Source organism: Pinus tabuliformis, chromosome 9, assembly GCF_031772625.1.
Source record: "Pinus tabuliformis cultivar Carrire ecotype Pingquan chromosome 9, CPIR1, whole genome shotgun sequence".
NCBI classification, from domain to species: Eukaryota; Viridiplantae; Streptophyta; class Pinopsida; order Pinales; family Pinaceae; genus Pinus; species Pinus tabuliformis.
The window spans coordinates 1708536062-1708558366 of record NC_142307.1 but is presented as its reverse complement, the minus strand read 5'-3'; positions in this window follow the sequence as shown (position 1 = coordinate 1708558366).

Here is a 22305-nt window from a genome sequence, read left to right as displayed (position 1 = left end):
CCAGATGTCCTCCCAGGCAATGTGTCTCACACACAAGGCCTCAACAAATCTCTTCCAAACTTTTGTCATCCTAAAATCAAAAATATCAAATAAACCAAGCATGTTTCTAAGATACTCAAATTTCTTATTAGGAAGTGTTGACGATGTTGGACCCACCAACATGCAAGGGGATCTCCCCGGTAAGAAGTCCCAATTAGACCTCAGAACGTTTGTAGTAGGAGTCCCAGAAGTGGGTCGTAAGGTAATGCCTTGACTGCGATGTCGTACATAGGCAAGTAAGATAACTCTGTCAGTAGCAAGGGTGTGACCGCTGCAGTGAGTCAAGGAAGATGTATGAGAGGTTCTAACACAGGTGGGTGAGATGAGGGTGAAGGTGAGTTCCAAGTTGAAAGGGATCAGTCCCAACTCGGCTAGGAACACACAACACATAGGGCATACATAGGTTTTGGCGGAGTAGTACACTTAGATGCGGTAGTCACAACATAAAAGGTAAGATAACACGTACAGCACTCACGGATCAGTCCGAATGAGTGCAACAGTTGTTACAGCAAGGTTCATGTGAAAGGTTTGTCTGATGTCCAGCAGAGCAGTCGACACGGAAGGGACACCATATAAAACACATTCCCATTAATAAATTATGCATTACAACAAATGAATCAGTTCAGATGTAGAGCACAGGTTAAAGCAACATGCATTACAAGTGTTAAAGATCAATCTTACAACAGATACAATACATGTGTGAAAACACGTTGGCTCTTATTATATAAATAAGTGTAAGTTCCAATCATACAATACATCCATGTAAAATTGTTAGCCCCAACAGTGGAACGTTACAGCCACATCCGCCTACTCCTCCAAAGAGATGAACTAGCTCTGTGCAGTGGAGAAGCCAAGGCGCATTACAATACTGTCCAAGATCTTTCCAAGATAGTCTTATCAGAAGCTTGGCTGACCAAAAGCCTATACAATGAGTTATGAGGGACTATTTATAGCAAAGGGTGGGGTGACCCTTGACATTCCCCTTTGTGACAATTCAACTACCCTCATGACTCTTCACCTACTCTATGATTGTTACATCCAACTATTGACACTTGACTTACACTTGACATGACTCAACATTACAATGCACATGTACTCATGTGAGACAACATGGCTTGAGCAAGCCTTGCAAGACATCACTAACACTCAGTCCGCTGTGATGAGACCAACTCTTTGACATTCTTGTGATGGTGAAGGTGGTGAGTTGATGCCAAGCTTGGTCGTCTATGATGGTGTGCATGCACCTCATGGTGACATCTTGCTGAAGCAAACTCTTGCCTCCATTGCAACCAGTGCATTGGTTCAGCCCCTTCATCCAACTCATCTGCTAACATGCGCATGGTCTTCTTGGGTGTGGCTGAACCGGCAACACACTGATGCATAGTGTCTGTGTTGATCTTCAAGTGTGTGTTGGTGGTCATGCGCATCAACTTGTCGAAGTACATGTTCAACTCTAGTTGGACTTGCTTCTTGTCTTCGTCTTGGTGAGTGTGTTGAATGGGTTGGATTGTATGCATGTGCACAATGATTGCATGTTGTTGAATCCTTTGCATGTGATCAACAACACTGCTCGCCGTGTCTGCTCTGTGCCAGCTGCTAGGATGGATCATTAACTTGTACAGGCGCAGTTTCATTCGTGAGTGCACGTTGCGCCCACTACTGTTCGGTTCCTGCTGCAACTCATTCGTTTGTTTTTGAAACTTCATGTTCTTCCTGAGTTGCTACTTCAGCACATGCAACTCCTTCTCTGTTCTGTTCTCTGTCTTCGTGCGATCTTCATGTCGGGTCGTCACCTCATAGCCTGAGTCTCCAAAGTTGCTTTCATTATCAGTGGATCTACTTAATCTTGCAACTTTATTCCGCCTTTGTGTTGTCAACAACCTTCCCCTTGCATTCATTGCATCCGCTACATTCATTGCGTTTGTTGCATTCATTGTATTCGCTACATTTGGTATGCCGCCTTCAGTTATTGTTCATGATGCTACTTGCTATGATATCTTGATGTTCTTGTCTATGAACAACTTGATATCTTCACGAGTAGGCAAGCTCATAGACATTTGATCGACTACATCTCCAGGTGTGCTTTGAATGATGTCTTTGACACCGCTCTCTTGGAAACCATTGTACCTGCACTATTGAGAGGCACATGAAAACCTCCAATACCTAGAGACATGGAAACACTCATGGCAATCAATCTGTCAATCGAAAACCAAAATGAACATGAGAACTGACTTGCAACATACCTCCGTGACTGATCATGAAGGCTACGCAATTTCGGCCGAGAGGTCGAGAGACCGACTGCCAAGACTGAACAAGGCACAGTCTGGGTTGTTGGGAGACTTACTGACTACTAGAAATGTGCAATGCACAGTCCAATTTAGCTGTTGACTGTTGGAATTGTGCAATGTGCAATCTCAGCTGGCAATGGTTGCAGGCTCAGTGACTGCATTGCACAATTTTCCTAGCCAGCAGTCATTGTCCCTCAGGATTATGCAAAGTAGGCCTAGGGAACAACTGTTGAGCAGAAATGCGCATTTCTGGAGAGGAAGGCAGAGCCTTCCCTCTCAGGATTGTGTAATGTTGTCTTGGTGAGGCTTTTGGTGAGGCATAATCCGAGCTAAGGTTGGCAAGACTCGCCGACGGGAAACTAAAAGTGAATGTGAGTGCGAATGCATGCTGATATTGAGTGTAAGCATAAGTGAATGATCATGCATGCAAATGGTGAATGACAGATTTAGAAAATGGAACAACATGTATGTGGGTGAGGCAAGTCACCAAATCGGCGACTGTTCGCGAAAAATAGTTTCATGCATGCAACAGCAGTGAGATGTTGACAAAAATTGAAACAGTGCTAGGACAAGCTAATATACATGTAAATGACATCATGTGTTCAAAGAAATCAAGCAAATAGTACTTATACAAGCGAAAACACAAAAAGCAACAGAAATGCAACACAAGGCATGGGAAGCGGGCTTACCCCAAAACAGTTGAGCTGAGTGTGCCGACTGCACCTAGATGTGATGTGGGATGTCAGAGCTGCAAGGTTGATGTGAGGAATGAGCTTTGCAGCGTCCGGTTGATGAGTTTTTATAACATCGAGGTTGTGACGCGCATGCCAAAAATCTAGGGAAAGCGACACTTGGTGGGAGGTTTCTAAAATGATCCTTGCATGTAACCTCCAACTGCTAAAAATAGATCCCTGAAACAAGGGATGTCTTTGCATGTTGCCTTGGGAGAAGTAGCCCATGCATGCAAGTCTGTTTTACTCGGTCCCAGACGGAACCTGTCAACTTAGTTGCACATGCAAGAGGTTGTTCGATTGCTTGAAGGAAATGTGCATTTCTGGTTGGGAGCTGGGTTGACTACCCAGGAGATTTGCGCAATTTCTGGGCAGAGCAGCTGACTGCTGCCTAGATTTGCGCAAATTCTGGGCTAAGAAGCCCTGCTGAGGAAAATTGCGCAATTCCTGCTGGGAGTGTTGACTGGCATGATTGCGCAATCCTGGAGCCCAGTAGGCTGCCAGACAAGATTACGCAATTTTTGGAGGGAAGGCTAGTTTCCCTCCATAAATGCGCAATTTTCTAGGGGAAGTTACTCACCCTGCAGCTGGACCAAGTCCAGGTGAACAGCCTGTGAGGGGAATGCATCAAGCTGTGATCGACAGGCTGCCTTTGTGCAAGAAAAACACTAAAGCTGGTGAACTTGGCGAAGTAAGGCAAGATGCTGTGAAGGTTGGAAGGGAGGCTCCAAAATGAAGCTAAGAAAATTTTTTTGAGGGGTATTGTAGCCATTACAACACTTGGCGATACACTGGTAGAACTCCAGCTCTCTGAATGGACCTTGTTCGTGAAAAGCAAGTCTAACACCTCCGGAGGTATTGTTCAGTTCTCATATCCTCTTGGTTTCCACACTAGCTTGATTGTAAGATGTAGCATATGCCAAGCTCTTGGTTGATTGACACACATTCAAAGCCAAGGCAACACAGTTTTTTCGATTGGGGTTGAGGGGTATATTCATGCACAAGCAGTATAGTTGTCAGAGTCTTAGTTTCATCTCTAATGTTGCTCCACTTCCATCAAGCTTAGACAGTACCCCGACAGAGTCACATAGGAACACAAGCATGGCTCTGCTGCCAGCGAGCCTAGTCAATACCCCAACGAAGTTACTTTCATCACCTCCCTGCGTGGGAAGCCTTTCTCTTCTTTCGCCTTACTTATTTTTCATTTTGAATATTTTTTACTTTCATTTTTTCATTTTTTAACCGTGCATAACACTTATTCATTTCATAGGCGAAAGAGGGATCCCAGCTTATTGAGAGCAGAAGAGGTTGTTCCTACAGAGAAGTAGTTTATTATACCTCTGACGTGCTTGTTAAGGTTTTCCCCCTCATCTTACTCTACTTGACTGAGCTGACAAGGGTTAACCCAAAAACAACCGACTATGGTAGGTGACACTAGTTAGCACGCAAGCGTTGTGTTTTCACCGACGTTCACTTCGAACAATACGTATTTTCCATCGATGTATCATGGAATGAAAGCAACAAGTTCTTCATACAGATGCAGTATGACATATAACCAAGTAGTGATAGCAGCACAAGGCATCTTGTACTTTACCCAGCTTGCTTCAAGAGTCATACACGGTTTCATGCGAAACTATCCTATGAAACGAAACAAGCGAACTAACAAACAACAAAGCAGAGCAAAAGCAAAAGCAAAAGTGAAAGAAAAGCAAGTAAGCAAACAAGCAAGAAGACAAACAAACAAACAAATCAAGTAAGCAAACAAGCAAGAAGACAAACAAACAAACAAATCAAGTAAGCAAACAAGCATGCAAGCAAACAACTCAAAAGAAAACACTACTCCTACTCTTAAGCTAACAGTGCATGGGTCATCTCACGTGAAGTGATACTTCCAATGCAGCCATCGGCGCATTGGTTGACCCATGTTGGTGAAGGAATGGTTTGCGAACAAGACAGTTGTGTGAACCAGCAAACAAGAAAGATATAACAGTGAAGGCAAACACACTTTGAGCTTATAAGTGACCACAGAACAAAGATGAGTGAAAGTGCATGACATGCATTATGTGGTGTTGCCATGATGTTGTGCTACACCATGTGCAAATGTTGAGTGTATGCATTCTCTTGACTATGACATGTAAGCAAACGTGAGAAAGGTAGACCACTTGTGTTATGCATGTGTGCTTTCTATGTAAGATTCATCCAATGCATGAACAATGGGATCGTGTAGTCCGAGTGAAGGAAGCGAAACCTGGGTGTTTGGTTGATCTTCTATGCAAAGCAGAGAGTGATGAGGAGCCTTGAGTGTTTCAACAATTTCCTGACTGGAAGTGAAACCAACCTCGGGATAGCAAGGGCTTGACATAACCATCAGCTCGGGGGCCCGGGCTGAAGTGCCTCGACAACCTGGGGGGTTTCGACTTCGTTGACAGATAAATCATTGTAGACCAGTGTCTTGGATAGATTAACAATGGTTGAATCAACATCATGAACGACAACCAAGATCAGAAAATTCGAGATGTTCGTCAGCATCCTCATGATTTGATGAATCGGGCAGAGGGGTAGATGAGAAGAAAAGATGCTCACCCTCTATGTTTCCAAGAAAGATAAATGACAGATTGAACGAATTTTCTGAAGGAGATGTGTCCTCTCCGCATTGTAATGGCAGATTGACATTCAACATGTCCTGTGAATGATCGGAAGTAGAAGCATCTGGAAATGAGTTTTCACCGAGGAAATCAGGACTGGAAGAATCACAAGGGATGTCAGGATGAAGCAGATGAGGCACAGCTGGAAGGGGGTCATCCTTTACTGCTGATTCTTCTTTAGATTCCCGCACACACTCATCGTGAATGATGGCGCAGGTTGGCTGCATAACACCAACTCCGTTGACAACTCAATCCTCGTTCACAACAGGTGAGGAGTCTGGAATGGGAGAACACAAGACGGTATAATCCGGAGGCTCAACAGAACGCGATGAGAAAGGTCGAGGGAAAGAGTCCACATGACAACCAACATGCTTGATAGCCAAATGTGTGCAAATCTCAAGATCATGTAGGGTGGGAGAGCGTTACAATTCAACTGAGGCATGTGCATGATCTCCCACATCACTCCGCACTGGTGGAGCTATTTGATGAGGTGAAGGCGGACAGTCACTTGTGACAACGACTGTGCCTGCCTATGATTGCACAACTCCATCACCGAAGTGTGCTGAGCGGGGTTCGGATATGTGAAGAAGATACTCAAATCTTCCATCAAGAAATTCCCAATCAATATCATCTTTCGGGAATCGGTATGCAAGATTACAAAAGCATGTGTGAAACTGTTCAACGGATTCATCGGGTGCTTTTCGTAATTTCAGAATTTCTTTGTTGAGTGCTTTATAGTCATAGTGATTGAAAGCACAGTCTATCTCTGTGACCAGATGAGCAAGAGAATGAATATATTTTTTGGGTAGCGTGGCACACCAATGCATTGGGTGCCCTCGAAGCGTGGAGATGAACAGCATGCAACTCATGTATTCCTCAAAGAATCCATGTCTTTCGCATGAGCCTACAATGTCGACCGTGTGCCTTACCAAGGCTATGTAGCCTCCACCATCAAATGTTTTATGAGACAAGTTATCCGAGAGCCTTTTCAGAATGATGAAATCGTTTCCATAAGACATGCATTCCAAAAGAGCAACTCGGTAGTTAGTCATGATAGATGTGAAGAGATTCAAAATAGATGTGAGGACTCAACTTGTCATCTAACCCTCCTTCTAGCACCAAAATTTTGACGGTGTTGGACCCACCAACATGTAACGGGATCTCCCCGGTAGGAAGTCCCAATTAGACCTCAGACCGTTTGGTGTAGGAGTCCTAGCAGTGAGTCGTAAGGTAATGCCTTGACCGCGATGTCGCACAGAGGCAAGTAAGATAACTCTGTCAGTAGCAAGGGTGTGACCGATGCAGTGAGTCAAGGAAGGTGTATGAGAGGTTCTAACATAGGTGGGTGAGATGAGGGTGAAGGTGAGTTCTAGGTTGAAAGGGATCAATCCCAACTCGACTAGGAACACACAACACATAGGACATACACAACTTCCAGCGGAGCAGTCCACTCAGATGCGGTAGTCACAACATACAAGGTAAGATAACACGTACAACACTCACAGATCAATCCGAACGATTACAACGGTTGTTACAGCAAGGTTCAAGTGAAAGGTTTGTCTGATGTCTGACAGAGCAGTCAACACAGACAGGACAACATTAAAAACATATACAACACATTTCCATTAATAGATTATGCATTACAACAAATGAATCAGTTCAGATGTAGAGCATAGGTTAAAGCAACATGCATTACAAGTGTTAAAGATCAGTCTTACAACAAATACAATACATGTGTGAAAACGTGTTGGATCTTATTATATAAAGAAGTGTAAGTTCCAATCATACAATACATCCATGTAAACCTGCTAGCCCCAATAGTGGAACGTTACAGCCACATCCGCTTGCTCCTCCAAAGAGATGAACTAGCTCTGTGCAGTGGAGAAGCCAAGGTGCGTTACAATATTGTCCAAGCTCTTTCCAAGATAGTCTTATCAGAAGCTTGGCTAACCAAAAGCCTATACAATGAGTTATGAGGGACTATTTATAGCAAAGGGTGGGGTGACCCTTGACATTCCCCTTTGTGATAGTTCAACTACCCTCATGACTCTTCACCTACTCTATGATTGTTACATCCAACTATTGACACTTGACTTACACTTGACATGACTCAACATTACAATGCACATGCACTCATGTGAGACAACATGGCTTGAGCAAGCCTTGCAAGACATCACTAACACTCGGTCTGTTGTGATAAGACCAACTCTTTGACATGCTTGTTATGGTGAAGGTGGTGAGCTGACGCCAAGCTTGGTCATTCGTGATGGTGTGCATGCACCTCATGGTGACATCTTGTTGAAGCGAACTATTGCCTCCGTTGCAACCAGTGCATTGGTTCAACCCCTTCATCCAACTCATTTGCTAACATGTGCATGGTCTTCTTGGGCGCGGCTGAAACAGAAACACACTAATGCATAGTGTCTGTGTTGATCTTCAAGTGTGTATTAGTGGTCATGTGCATCAACTTGCCGAAGTACATGTTCAGCTCCAGTTGGACTTTCTTCTTGTCTTCGCCTTGGTGAGTGTGTTGAAAGGGTTGGATTGTATGCGTGCGCAAAATGACCTGCATGCTACTGAATCCCTTGCATGCGATCAACAACACTGCTCACCATGTCTTCTCTGTGTCAGCTGTTGGGGTGGATCATTAACTTGTAGGGGTGCAGTTTCATCCGTGAGTGCACGTTGCGCCCACTATTGTTCGATTCTTGCTGCAACTCATTCGTATGTTTGTGCAGCTTCATGTTCTTCCTGAGTTGTTGCTTCAGCATATGCAACTCCTTCTCTATTCCATTCTCTGTCTTCGTGCAATCTTCATGTCGCGTCGTCACCTCATAGCCTAAGTCTCCAAAGTTGCTTTCATTATCAGTGGATATGTTTGATATTGCAACTTTGTTTCGCCTATGTGTTGTCAACAACCTTCCTCTTACATTCATTGCATCCGCTGCATTCGCTGCGTTCGATATGTTGCCTTCGACTGTTGTTCATGATGATGATTGTTTTGATGTCTTGATGTTCTTGTCTACGAACAACTTGATATATTCGTGAGTAGGCAAGCTCATAGACATTTGATCGACTGCATCTCCAGGTGTGCTTTGAACGATGTCTTCGACTCCGATCTCTTGGAAACCATTGTACCTGCACTACTTAGAGGCAGATGAGCACCTTCAATACCTGGAGACACGACAACACTCATGGAAAGAAATATGTTAGTCGAAAACCAAAATGAACTTGAGAACTAACTTGCAACATACCTACGTGACTGATCATGAAGGTTGCGCAATTTCAGTCGGGAGGTCGGGAGATTGATTGCCAAGACTGCACAAGGCACAGTCTGGGCTGCTGGGAGATAGAATGACTGCTGGAACTACGCAATGCACAGTCCAGTCTGGTTGTTGACTACTGGAATTGCGCAATGCACAATCTCAGCTGGCAATGGCTGCAAGCTCGGTGACTGCACTGCGCAATTTTCTTGGCCAGCAGTCACTGTCCCTTTGGATTGCACAAAGTAGGCCTAGGGAACAACTGCTGAGCATAAATGCACATTTCTGGAGAGGAAGGCAGAGCCTTCCCTCTCAAGATTGTGCAATGTTGTCTTGGTGAGGCTCTTGGTGAGGTAGAGTCCGGGCCAAGGTTGGCCAGACTCACCGACGGGCAACTGAAAGTGAATGTGAGTGTGAATGCATGCTGATACTGAGTGTAAGCATAAGTGAATGATCATGCATGCAAATGGTGAATGACAGATTCAGAAAATGGAACAACATGCATGTGGGTGAGGCGAGTCGCCGAATCAACGACTGTTCGCGAAAAACAGTTTCATGCATGCGACAGCAGTGAGATGTTGACAAAAACTGAAATGGTGCTAGGACAAGTTAATATACATGTAAACGACAGCAAGTATTCAAATAAATCAAGCAAACAGTACTCATACAAGCGAAAACACAAAAAGCGACATAAATGCAACACAAGACATGGGAAGCGAGCTTACCCCAAAACAGTTGCGCTGAGTGTGTCGACTACACCTAGATGTGATGTGGGATGTCAGAGCTACAAGGTTGATGTGAGGAATGAGCTCTGTAGCGTCCAGTTGATGAGTTTTGATAACATCGAGGTTGTGACATGCATGCCACAAATCTAGGGAAAGCGACACTTGGTGGGAGGTTTCTGAAATGATCCTTGCATGTAACCTCCAATTGCTAAACATAGATCCCTGAAACAAGGGATGTCTTTGCATGCTTCCTTGGGAGAAGCAGCCCATGCATGCAAGTCTGTTTTTCTCAGTCCCGAAGGGAACCGGTTAACTCAGCTGCACATGCAAGAGGTTGTTCGACAGATTGAAGGAAATGCGCATTTCTGGCTAGGAGCTAGGCTAACTGCTCAGGAGATTTGCGCAATTTCTAGGCAGAGCAGCTGATTGTTTCCCAGATTTCTGCCAATTCTGGGCTAAGTAGCCCTACTGGGGGAAATTGCACAATTCCTGCTGGGAGTGTTGACTGGCAGGATTGTGCAATCCTGGAGCCCAACAGGCTACTAGACAAGATTGTATAATTTCTAGAGGGAAGGTTGGTTTCCCTCCTGAAATGCGCAATTTTCTAGGGGAAGCTACTCAGCCTGCGGATGGACCAAGTTCGAGTGAACAACCTATGAGGGGAATGCATCAAGCTATGATCGACAGGCTACCTTTGTGCAAGAAAAACACTTAAGATGGTGAACATGATGAAGCAAGGAAAGTTGTTGTGAAGGTTGGAAGGGAGGCTCCAAAATGAAGCTAAGGAAAAATTTTGGAGGGGTGTTGTAGCCGCTACAACAAGAAGATACTTTGTTAGTATATCATCTACTTGATCATCTGTTGGGACATAATGTAGCTTCACAATCCCATCCTGCACCAAGTTCCTAATATAGTGGAACTTATTGTTGATATGCTTTGTCCTAGCATGAAACATGAGATGCCCAAACATCTTGATACAACTTTGATTATCACAATTAATCATGGTAGGATATAGAGGCTTCTCAAATAAATCTGTCAGAAGCTTCTTCAACCATACAACCTCCTTTCCTACTTCACGTGCAACCATGTACTCTGCTTCAAAACTACTCAAAGCAACATGATCTTTCTTTCTACTCATCCATAAGATCATGGCAGATCCCAAACTAAAGTATCCTCTGATAGTGCTTCTTCCATCGATCTCACTACCACCCCAATCTGAATTTGTGAATCCAATCAATTTAACTTCCTTTATATTGTACTTTAAGTAGTGATGTATCATACCACGAAGATATCTCAATATATTCTTGGCAGTTATCCAATGATCATGATGAGGCTCCAACTGAAACTAACTGAGGATGTTCACAGCAAAGCATATATCTGACCTAGTATTTACTAGATACATCAAAGAACCTACCAACTGATGATAGGAGGTAGGATCCATGAGACTTGAGTCGAAGCTCCTCAACTTCTTGAGATTGGTGATCATAGGAGTAGTCATGGGCTTGGAATCCATCATCCCAAATTTCTACAATAACTTAATTATGTACTTTCCTTGCCCCAAATATATCTCCCTAGGATTTTTCCATACTTCCAAACCTAGGTAATAGTGTATTAGTCCTAGATCCTTCATCTCAAATTTGACTGCCAACATCTTCTTACATTCTTGTATTCTTCTCTCTACACCTGTGATGAATAGATCATCCACATACAATAGAAAAATGACTCACTCATTATTCGCAACCTTGATGTAGAGATTTGGATCAACGAAACAATTCTTAGAAGGTTTGCATCCTGATCCAGGTGGATATTGGTGGCCACCCGCCTATTCCACTTGGAGCCCCACCATTGTTTCCTTCAGTTTTCTAGATTCCTTATTTGTAGCACAGTTTACTATTTTTGGCAGTTTTTCGGGTCCTGAACTTCCAGAGCCATTTTGAGGCCCTAAACGACGTTTTTTTGGCAATATTCCTTTGGGTGATTTCACTAAAATTGCATTTTTTGTTGTAGTCCTCGGAGAGATCTTTCCAACGAGGTATCATGCGCATCAAACAGAGATAATATGACCAAGTTACGACCCCGGGAAGTTGGTTGCCCAACTAACCCCAATGGGGCCCATAAACTCTTGGTGTTACATCTCCTCGGGTTAGGGTTTTGGTTGTTTAGGGTTTTCTTTTATTGTTCAATAATAAAAAGTCCCTTGAGCCTCATTGTAACTCAGTTCAGAGGCATGTAGCTGCCACATCTCTTCTCAGAGATAAGCTACCATCGCCCGAGCTAGTCTCATTTCCATTCTGTTTGTAAGCATATTTCATTATTTGATATTAATGAAAGGAAGTGTTATTTATGTTGCATCTCTGTATTTATGGTTATATCTGTAATTTGTTGCATTCCTGTTTAAATTCGGATCACATCCATTCTTGCATACCATGTCCTAGGTGCTTGCTTCAAACCATACAGGGCCTTCTTGAGTCTATAAATATGAGTGTCCCTACTATTCTCTTCAAAGCCTTCGATTGCTCAATGTATACTTGCTCATTGATGGTCCCATTCGGGTATGTTGTGTTAGGTCCCTATACTGCTAGTGTAACCCCTTATTGTTATTAGTACAACCCCCTTATTAAATTGTTGTGTCCATGTAGTCCCCATATTGTTATTATTGTGCCCTTACATTATAATTTATTGTTATGTCAGCTCTCATTATATTATGACCCCTTAGACTCCTATATATAGAAAGGAGATCTTGTCATCTATCGGTGATCATTCTATCGGTGATCATTCTCGTCTGCGGTTCTACCGATCTATCTCCCGTAGATCTCGTCTGCGGTTCTTCGGTGATCAGTTTAGAAATCATATATACTGTCTTTTCATATCAGCAATTATTTTTCGGCAACTAGATAGATCTCGTCTGCGGTTCTTCGGTACTACGGTGATCTATCTATCTCCCGTCTGCGGTGATCTATCTCCCGTCTGCGGTTCTACGGTGATCTATCTCCCGTCTGCGGTTCTATCGGTGATCATTCTCGTCTGCGGTTCTACCGATCTATCTCCCGTAGATCTCGTCTGCGGTTTCGTCTGCGGTTCTACGGTGATCATGAATTGAATCTGCAGTATAGATCTGGTGCAGATCTGCGGTATAGATCTGGGGCCTGCTCGCATTTACAGTTTATTTCACGGCTAGGTTTTAGATCTGAGGCTAGATCTAGGCGGCTAATTTCTGCGGTCAGATCTAGATCTAATCTTATCTTCTGTCTTATTTGTCTGCGGCTGGGTTCTACGAGCAAGTAAAATATGGCTCCGAGCTTCGCAAAAATAACTGGTGGCTCATCCGCCTCTGAAGGGCAATCTCCTGCCCATATCGTGAGTGAAGCCCCAGCTCCCACTATCCAAGTGGTCCAGGACTCACTCGATGAAGCTTTGAAGTTCTCCGAAAGTGCCCTAATTTGTCGGTTCAATGGTTTTTGGCCGCGGCTGATAGCACTCCACAATTGGATCTCGGAGGTATGGAAGCCTATCATTTCTGATGAAATTAATATCTACCCCTGTGCTAGAGGTTTCTTTATAGTAGATTTCGAAAATCCTGAAAGCAGACAATGTATTCTAGATTTCGGCCCTTGGTTTTGGGAAAAATCAGGCCTATTCATGAAGCCATGGAACCCATCATTCGATCCCTCTACAGCAGTGATAACCTCAGCACCAGTTTGGGTGAGATTGCCAAGCCTACCCTTGCATCTCTGGAATCTCTCCTCGCTAAAAGACATCGGAAATGCAATTGGGAAATTTTACTGCAGGTGCCCAGAAACAGAGGAATATGCCAGAACCACCTATGCACGCATCTGTGTGGAAATGGATTTCAGCGCCGGATTCCCAGCTGAAATAAACCTAACATGTAAAGACTATGTGTGGAACCAGAAGCTTGATTATGAAAGTGTCCTCTTCAGATGTCGATCGTGCTTTGAGACGTGGCATCTAGCCAAAAATTGCCCAAAAGCCTCTGAGAAAAATTTTGCTAGAAAAAACCAACACAGATCTACATGGTGGGAAGGAGCACAAAAAGAACAATACACTGTCATCAAAGAAGAATAATATTCTAGAGAAAATGAGTCACAAGAAATCAAGGAAGAAGGAAACAACTCTCAAAACAAGCAAGGAGAAAGCCCGCCCCAACAAATCAACAGTTATGAAGATTTGAATACCGCGGAAAATAAATCTTCATTTAATAGCAAAGCAGATCTCCTAAACCAAACTTCTTCTCCAACTATTTTCAAAAGAACGAACACAATAGATCGCGAAGCTAAGACACCAATGTCCCAAGAAGCAGAAGAGATGAAGGAGATGCAAGACAAAGGAAGTTGGAAGACCGTAGAGAAAAGAAAGAAAGCTACAACACCAATCTCGCCAAGAAAGACGAGGAGCCAGACAAGTAAAAATTAAGAAAATTGTAGGTCCGATAGACCAATTTGGTCTCAGTGGACGTTAACCATCATCATCATCATCATCATTATATCATCCAAAATTTGTTCATTTGTGTAATGTAAATTAGGTTTCCCCCTCGAAGAGGCTTATTTCTAAGGCGTTTATCTATCTTTTCTATCTTTTTGTGAGCTGGTTTCATAACATTTGGTATCAGAGCTTTGGATTCTAGGGTTTCGCTGCTCCAAACAAGCCATCGTGGAATTTTCGCTATTACTTTTTTTTGACGTTTCAAAAGCTTTAAAAAAACCCATTTGAGCCGAAATTGTTCTGAACTTCGGTCCGAATTTCAAAGCTTGTCTCGCTATATTTTTGGAGATATGATCTGAGGAAGTTAGGGTTTTTGCAGACTCCTGAATTACATTCCAAATAGGTGACCTACAAAAAATCATCATAACTTTTTTTCTGAGCATCAGATTGAAATTTCATCAGAAGTTTCAGAAAGAGGACGACCTTTAGTTTTCTGTATATCAGTTTCAGATACTAAGGTCGAAACAGTGACACGTGGCACTTTGTACAAGTTTGCTCTACTGAACTAGTCTATAATGAGGTCACCGTAGTAGATTTGGCATAACTCTTCCTTGGAGAATGCAATCCTGATCAAACTTGGGGGTTAGAAAGAGGACTCAAAGGGCTACAACAAGGCGCAATTTCATATATTCGAGATCCGCAGTTACAGAGATACAACAGATTTAATATTGAGCTCTTACAAAGTGAAAAAAACAAGGTGTGTAGTTTTTTAAAATTTTGCACAAGATTGGTTTGAAAAATTAGTTTGAAGGAATTCAAAGGGGATAGTGAAGAATTATTAGCATTAATTGATGCCTCGAATAAAGAAATGGAAACACCTAGTAAGCAACCTGAAAGCTCTAGCATGACTCGTGAAGAAGAGGAAGAAATGCAACATGATATATCAAAATTACAAGACCAAGCACAACAAATTTCACTCTCACAAAAGGTAACTAAAGCCAAGATGAATGGCGTGGAAGCTAATATGAATGGCATGCAAGTTAAGATGGATGGCGTGGAAGCTAAGATGGATGGCATGGAAGCTAAGATGAATGGCATGGACGCTAAGATGAATGGCATGGATGCTAAGATGGAAGAATTGAAGATAAATTTGAATAAGTTGCTACAAGAAATGGTTACTAATGGTGAAAGGCTAGTAAAGGAAACTCATGATGAGAACAAAAGAATTGCTAATCATGATTTCATAGACTCTAATGTTGGATTGAAGATGCACCATGTTCCAAAAATCGATATGAGGAAGTTTGATGGCAAGGATCCCGGAACATGGATACTACAGATGGAGCAATTTTTCGATCTCCATAATGTGCAAAACACACAAAAGGTACATATTGCAACTTTATATTTGGAACCAAATCAGTTTGTATGGTATCGATGGCTTTGATCTCGTAAAAAAATTGTCACTTGGGTAATTTTTACGGAAGATATGATAGCACATTATGAGGATACAAAAAGCAACACATTTTTTAGCTAATTGATAAATCTCAAACAAAAGGGTTCAATGATGGAGCACATTGAGGATTTCCAAAAATTGAACATAAGGGTAAAAGATATTCCAGTGGAGCATAGGACTGGTGTGTTCATTGGGACTTTAAAGGATAATATCCAACATGAGGTTCGCCTTTAGGAACCTGATTCATTGGAGAATACATTCAGGTTAGCAAGAAAAATGGAAAGAAAAATTATGGCAACCAGAAAGCCTACCACTTACAACTATAAAGATGGAAGTGTTGTTTCCCCTAGCCTTCCACAACCTACAAGGTTGACACCACAACAATTGGAAGAAAAAAGAGAAAAAGGGCTTTGTTACGGTTGTGATAGCAAATACACTAAAGGTCATAAGTGTGCTGAGAAGAAATTATTCTACATAGATTGTGAAGAGGAGGAAGAAAAGGAACCATAAATGTCAAAAGAAAAGGATATACTCCAGGAACGAACCCTAGATAAAGAAGAAATGAATCCGACCATATCTTGTAATGCATTGGCTAGAATTACCACTCCTCAAACTATCAAGATAGAAGGACATATCAAGAAGAAAAAGGTAATAGTGTTGATTGATTCGGGATGTACCCATCATTTTATTCATTGTAAGATAGCCAAGGAATTGAATTGCTTCCTATATCCAACACCATAGTGTCAAGTGATGGTTGCAAGTGGAGGAACCATATATTGCTCTGGAAAGTGCCATAATATCAAGCTATCCATGGGAGAATATGTATTGAATAGCCCAATGCTTTCCATTCCAATGGATGGTGTTGATGTTGTACTAGGAGTCCAATGGCTACAATCCTTGGGTATAATAGCTTTTAATTTTCAAGAACTTTTCATGAAATTTTGTGCGGAAGGAAAGGAAATTGAATTAAGGGGTATTGCAAGGAAACCGAGAAAGATAATCAGCTCTAACGATATGACAAAGCTTCTAAAGAAGGAACAATGAGGTGTAATTGCAAAATTATGTTCGCTAGAGGTTCCCAAATCGAAATCATCTATTTCTCTAGATCTCCAAAAAGTCTTGGACAATCATTCCAAGGTATTTGAGACTCCCAAAGGCCTCCCACCTATTTTTGATCATGATCATGCTATCCATTTGATTCCAGGAAGTGTTCCTCTAAACATCAGGCCATATAGATATCCCTATGCCCAAAAGAGTGAAATTGAACGTATGGTTGCAGAAATGCTGGAGTTTGGTATAATTCAACCTAGTCAAAGTTCTTTCTCTGTTCCGATAGTATTGGTGCACAAGAAGATGGATCATGGCGCATGTGTCCGGATTATAGGGAGCTCAATAAGCTCAGTATTAAAGATAAATTTCCCATTCTTGTCATTGATGAATTGCATGGATTAGTTTACTTCACCAAGTTGGATCTTCATTCAGGATATCATCAAATCAGAATGAAGACTGAAGACATTCCAAAAATAGAATTTAGAATTCATGAGGGTCATTATGAATTTTTTGTCATGCCTTTTGGCCTTACCACTGCACCTTCTACATTTCAAGGTTTGATGAATTTCATTTTCAAACCCTTCCTTAGAAAATTTGTGTTAGTATTTTTTGATGATATACTAATCTACAGCAAGTCTTGGAAGGATCATGTTCAACATGTTGATAGGGTGCTCAAACTATTGGAGGAGAAACAATTATATGCAAAAAGCTCCAAATGTTTCTTTGGAGTACAAGAGGTGGAATATCTAGGTCATATTGTATCTCATGAAAGTGTTAAGGTAGACCCTAGCCAAATTAAAGCCATTAAGGAATGGAAAATCCCCACATCCATAAATCATATGCGAGGATTTCTTGGGTTGACAAGGTATTATCACAAGTTTGTTAAGAATTATGGGAGAATAGCAGCACCTCTAACAATATTATTGAATAAATATGCATTTTCATGTACTCCAGAAGCAACAAAGGCCTTCGAACATCTTAAAGAGGCAATGTGCCAAGCACCGGTCTTAGCTACGCTGGACTTCACAAAAACCTTTATTGTGGAATGTGATGCTTCAGGAAATGGAATTGGTGTTGTTTTAATGCAAGATGAAAGAGCCATTTCTTTCGGAAGTCATCCAATCAAAGGAAAGTATTTACACAAAGCTATTTATGAGAAGGAAATGTTAGCAATACTACATGCACTTAAGAAATGGCGACCCTACCTAATGGGAAGACACTTCAAGGTAAAAACGGATCATGATAGTCTTAAATACTTTTTAGAACAAATATTATCCTCTGAAGAGCAACAAAAATGGGTCACAAAGATGTTGGGTTATGACTTGGAAATCATCTACAAGAAAGGGAAGCAAAATGTTGTGGCAGATGCACTCTCAAGAAAGAATGAGGATGTGGAAGCATTGCTATGTGCCATTTCTATTATCCAACCAGATTGGATAAACGAAGAAAGGGATGAATGGAAGAAGGATGAAGACGTGCGGCCACTCATTCAAAAGTTGCAGAAGATGCCAGTTCAAACAATATTTCCAAAACTTGACGAGGAAGGAAAAATCTTATTGGAGCCTGGAGTAGTCACAGAAACAAGAACCCGACAGCTACGAAATCGATCAATTTTAGAGTATCTCATCAAGTGGAAGAACTTACCCGTGGAATATTCCACACGGGAGGACACGAATTTTATGCAGAAGCATCAAGAGCTACTCAAGCGTTGAGGACAACACTTTTTGAAGGAGAGGGGAATGTTAGGTCCCTATACTACTAGTGTAACCCCTTATTGTTATTAGTACAACCCCCTTATTATATTATTGTGCCCATGTAGTCCCCATATTGTTATTATTGCGCCCCATATAAGCTCACTATTGTTATTATTGTGCCCTTACATTATTATTGTTATGTCAGCTCTGATTATAATATGATCCCTTAGACTCCTATATATAGAAAGGAGGTCTTGTCATTTGTATCATCGAAGAATTGTTCACTTGTGTAATCTAAAGGAGGTTTCCCTCTCGAAGAGGCTTATTTCTAAGGCGTTTATCTATCTTTTCTATCCTTTTGTGAGCTGATTTCATAACATGTTGTCTTCATGTCCATTTGATGGATGTTCCATCCCATTGTAGTAGCCAATGGAACCAAAGATCTATTGTTATTATACCTTGCAGTGGGTGAAAAGGTTTCTTCATAATTTATGCCTTCCTTTTGAGAGAAACCCCTTGCAAAAACTCTAGCCTTATATTTATCTATGCTTCCACCAACAACGTGTTTGATCTTGTAGATCCATTTTGAGGTGACAACCGATTTGTCACTAGGTCTAGGAACAATTTCCCAAACCCCATTCTTCATGATGGATTGATATTCTCCCTGCATAGCTTTATTCCATACTTCTTGATGAGCAACTTCTTCAAATGTAGATGGTTTTGCTTCAATTAGTCTTGTCATATATGCAACATATCCAGAATATCTATTTGGCCTTTACTTTCTCTAAAGGTTCCTTTCGTAACTCCATGCCCTTCAACATCTTCAAGAGTGGTTTTTAAAAAATTTGGCCTCTTCCTTGTGCTTGGTATGACCACGACTTGAATAGGCTCACTTGGTCCTTCTTCTTACTCTTGAATTGTAGAAGGGTTGTTGGGTTGTACTTCTTCTTCTTCAAATATGGGTAGATATTCATCATCAGAATCAATAAGAATATCCTTCCAATTTTTTTAGGCTTGATTCTCATCAAGTATAACATCCTTGCTTACATCAATGTGTCTCCATTCCCTAATGTAGATTCTATATGCCTTTGAGGAGAGACTATAGCCAACAAAAATCCCTTTAATTCTTGTAGAATCCAACTTCTTTCACTTGTCCTTTGGAACATGGATATTTTAGAGCCTAAATCTACCTCAAGCTGAGAAAGGTAGAATCCAGGACAACATCAAACCACGCTTAACCTAGTAGCTAGCCCTACCAAGTCGGGGGAGGGCTCTCTCCTTGTCAATCTCAGCAAAATATGATCAATGAGGGCTTGAGATGACTTATATGAATACTGATCTTAGGCTAGGTATGTGTGCAAAAGAGTTTGATTGAAAAAATGATGTTTTTGTTGGCTCAAATGGAAAAGCAGATTTTGGGTGCGGGGAATGAGGCGCAGTTTTGCAGAGATCTCAATGGGGCAAGGTAGGAAAATTGATTTGGCACTTTAAATTGAATGAGATGGAGAGATTAGACAGGAGAGTAGTTGAATAGGGCAAGAAAGCTCAGGGATCCTCTCCAAACAGCTGAAAACATAAAAAAAATAAAGCAAACCCTAGGTAGAGCACTGCACTTTCAATGGATTCTACCTTTTCCTTTGTTTGTTTTAGTTTAAGAAGAAATAAGATAGATAATGGCATACATAACACATAAGTAAATTCACAATTACAGAAGAAGCACTATACCAAGACAAAATGCCACATGAATCCCAAAGAGTGCTGCAATCCCTGGTCTCAATTCCTTACCCAAAATGCTGATATGAGTATACAATGAAGCTCCTTGCTTTCTCAAAAGTCCAACCATGCTAATGACTGGAAGATCACAAGATATAGACAAACCATAACTCATCCTAGCCTCTAGGGGTCGAGCTCACAATTTTAGGAGCTGTTTCAACTAATTCTAAACTGAGAACTAGAAATCAGCCAATGGAACAGTCTGCCTCTAGAAACTAGGGAACTTATTCATTCAGTTTCAAACAAATTTTTGATAGATGAATCTACCTCCATAAGTGAAAATTTAACATATTTACATCATGATCCATGCATTTGCATTAAATTAAATCATAAGTTTGACATTAAGAAGGAGAAAAAGTCAAACTGTCAAAAACTAGGCGAAAAACATAGCATTCTTAGTCAAACTGAGCTAAATTTACCCAATGCCCGCGCCAAATTCTCTATGCGTAGTGCTTGTTTGAAGCCACTTTTGGAGGTCTTCCCGGTGTCCAAATTTGCTCCAAGTGTGCTTTTTGGAAATTTCTGTCTGTCTACTTTCCAACCCAACTGGAATTTTTAAATTTGGCCTCCATTTGCCCCTCCAAAATTCAGTTCTCCCAACACTGCTTCCTGCGTGTTAAAATAGGGGCAGTAAGGTCATTTTTTAAGTGTTTTTGACCTTTTTGAGGGCTCAAAACCTATCAAAATTTCTTGGCCATTGGTATGCACGCATATTTTTCCATGACAAATCTGAAAATGCTGAGTTTTTGTCATTTGGAGGCTCCCATCAAAAGCGAGTGCCAGGTGGTGCGGCGCATAGAGCAGAAAACCCTGTTTTTTGAGCAAAAAATTCCAAAAATGCAAAAAGTGCCCCAAATTTTTTGAAATTTGGGCTGAGTCTCCTCCATCAAGAGCTATGTTGGGCCAAGGAAGCCTAAGCCAAGATCTGAAGTCTATCTTGCTCCTTTCGCCTCCTCGATGCCCTCTTCAATTTTGCCTTCAAGCTCCTGATTCTTGCCTTACAGACTTTGTTTCTCGCCATGTAATGATAAACCATATGCCTCAACAATGCCTTCTCCAACCTCCTCTCCAAGTGGATATTAGCTCTTTCAAGCCATGACTCTCGATCGGCATTGATTTCTTGCTCAAGTGATGTGAGCTTCACCTTCCTTCTTTTGGCAGCTTGGCGGTTTTCCCGAATGTTTTGCAACTCCATAATTGCTTGTTGGTCTTCAAGCTGCTTATTTCTTTGCTCCAGGTACTTTATTATCCACTCGGCTTTGTCTAAATTGAGGGACAAAGCATTGATGTCTGTCTGTTTCTCTTGGATGACTTCCTTGAGCTTTGAGCTTTGTGGGCCCAAATCCGTGTCATCGTCATGAATGAGAATGAAATCGGTCTCCGGCTCACCTAAAGGCCCCTCATCATGTACTGGTCTCTTTCCCTTGTCCTGAACCTGTTGTGCTGCTGAAGGAAGCGAGACCCCTTCCACCCCAGGTGGAGATAATACTCGCTTTGCTGCTGCAAATAATCGTCTAGTGCCCTTCTGATAGGTGACAAACACCAGCATACTAGCGGTCTGTGTCTCATGACCCTCATGCTGATATGAAGGTTCACCTGTCTCATGCAAAAACTATGGAGGTCCCTGAGGAGTTGTGAAGAACGCACGAGAAATTAAATCCTCCCAAGTGATGCCATGTAAACCAAGTTGATGGATGACCACAATCTTAATGAGAGAAAAATGGTAAATACTGTTGAACTGCTACTGAGGAGTCTTCTGTTGTACTAGGGTGGTCATCTTTTCAATATTTCGGCACATGAAGTAAGCGAGATTCATCATCCTCACCCTGGTAAAATGCATCAGCAACCTGATATGATAGGCATATAAATAGGAAAACCGACCCTCACAGCTGAAATACTTCATTATCAGTTTCATCAAAGGAGCATAGGAATATTTCAGGTACCGAAAAGGAAAAACTCTGTTGAGTCGTCTCAAATAACCGGGCTTGATGTATGGTTCATAATGTTGCTTGTCAATTTGCTGCCTTTTGTTCCATTGCTCTCCAATGTTGGGAATACTGGTTGCTAGAGAAATAGATTCTGGTGTTAAAGTGAATGTTACACCAGCTAGAGTGGCTTGACCATCATGTAAATGAAGCACAAACAAACGGGCCAACTCATGATGAAACTGAATTCTAGCAACCATTTCGCAGAACTCATAGCAGGAC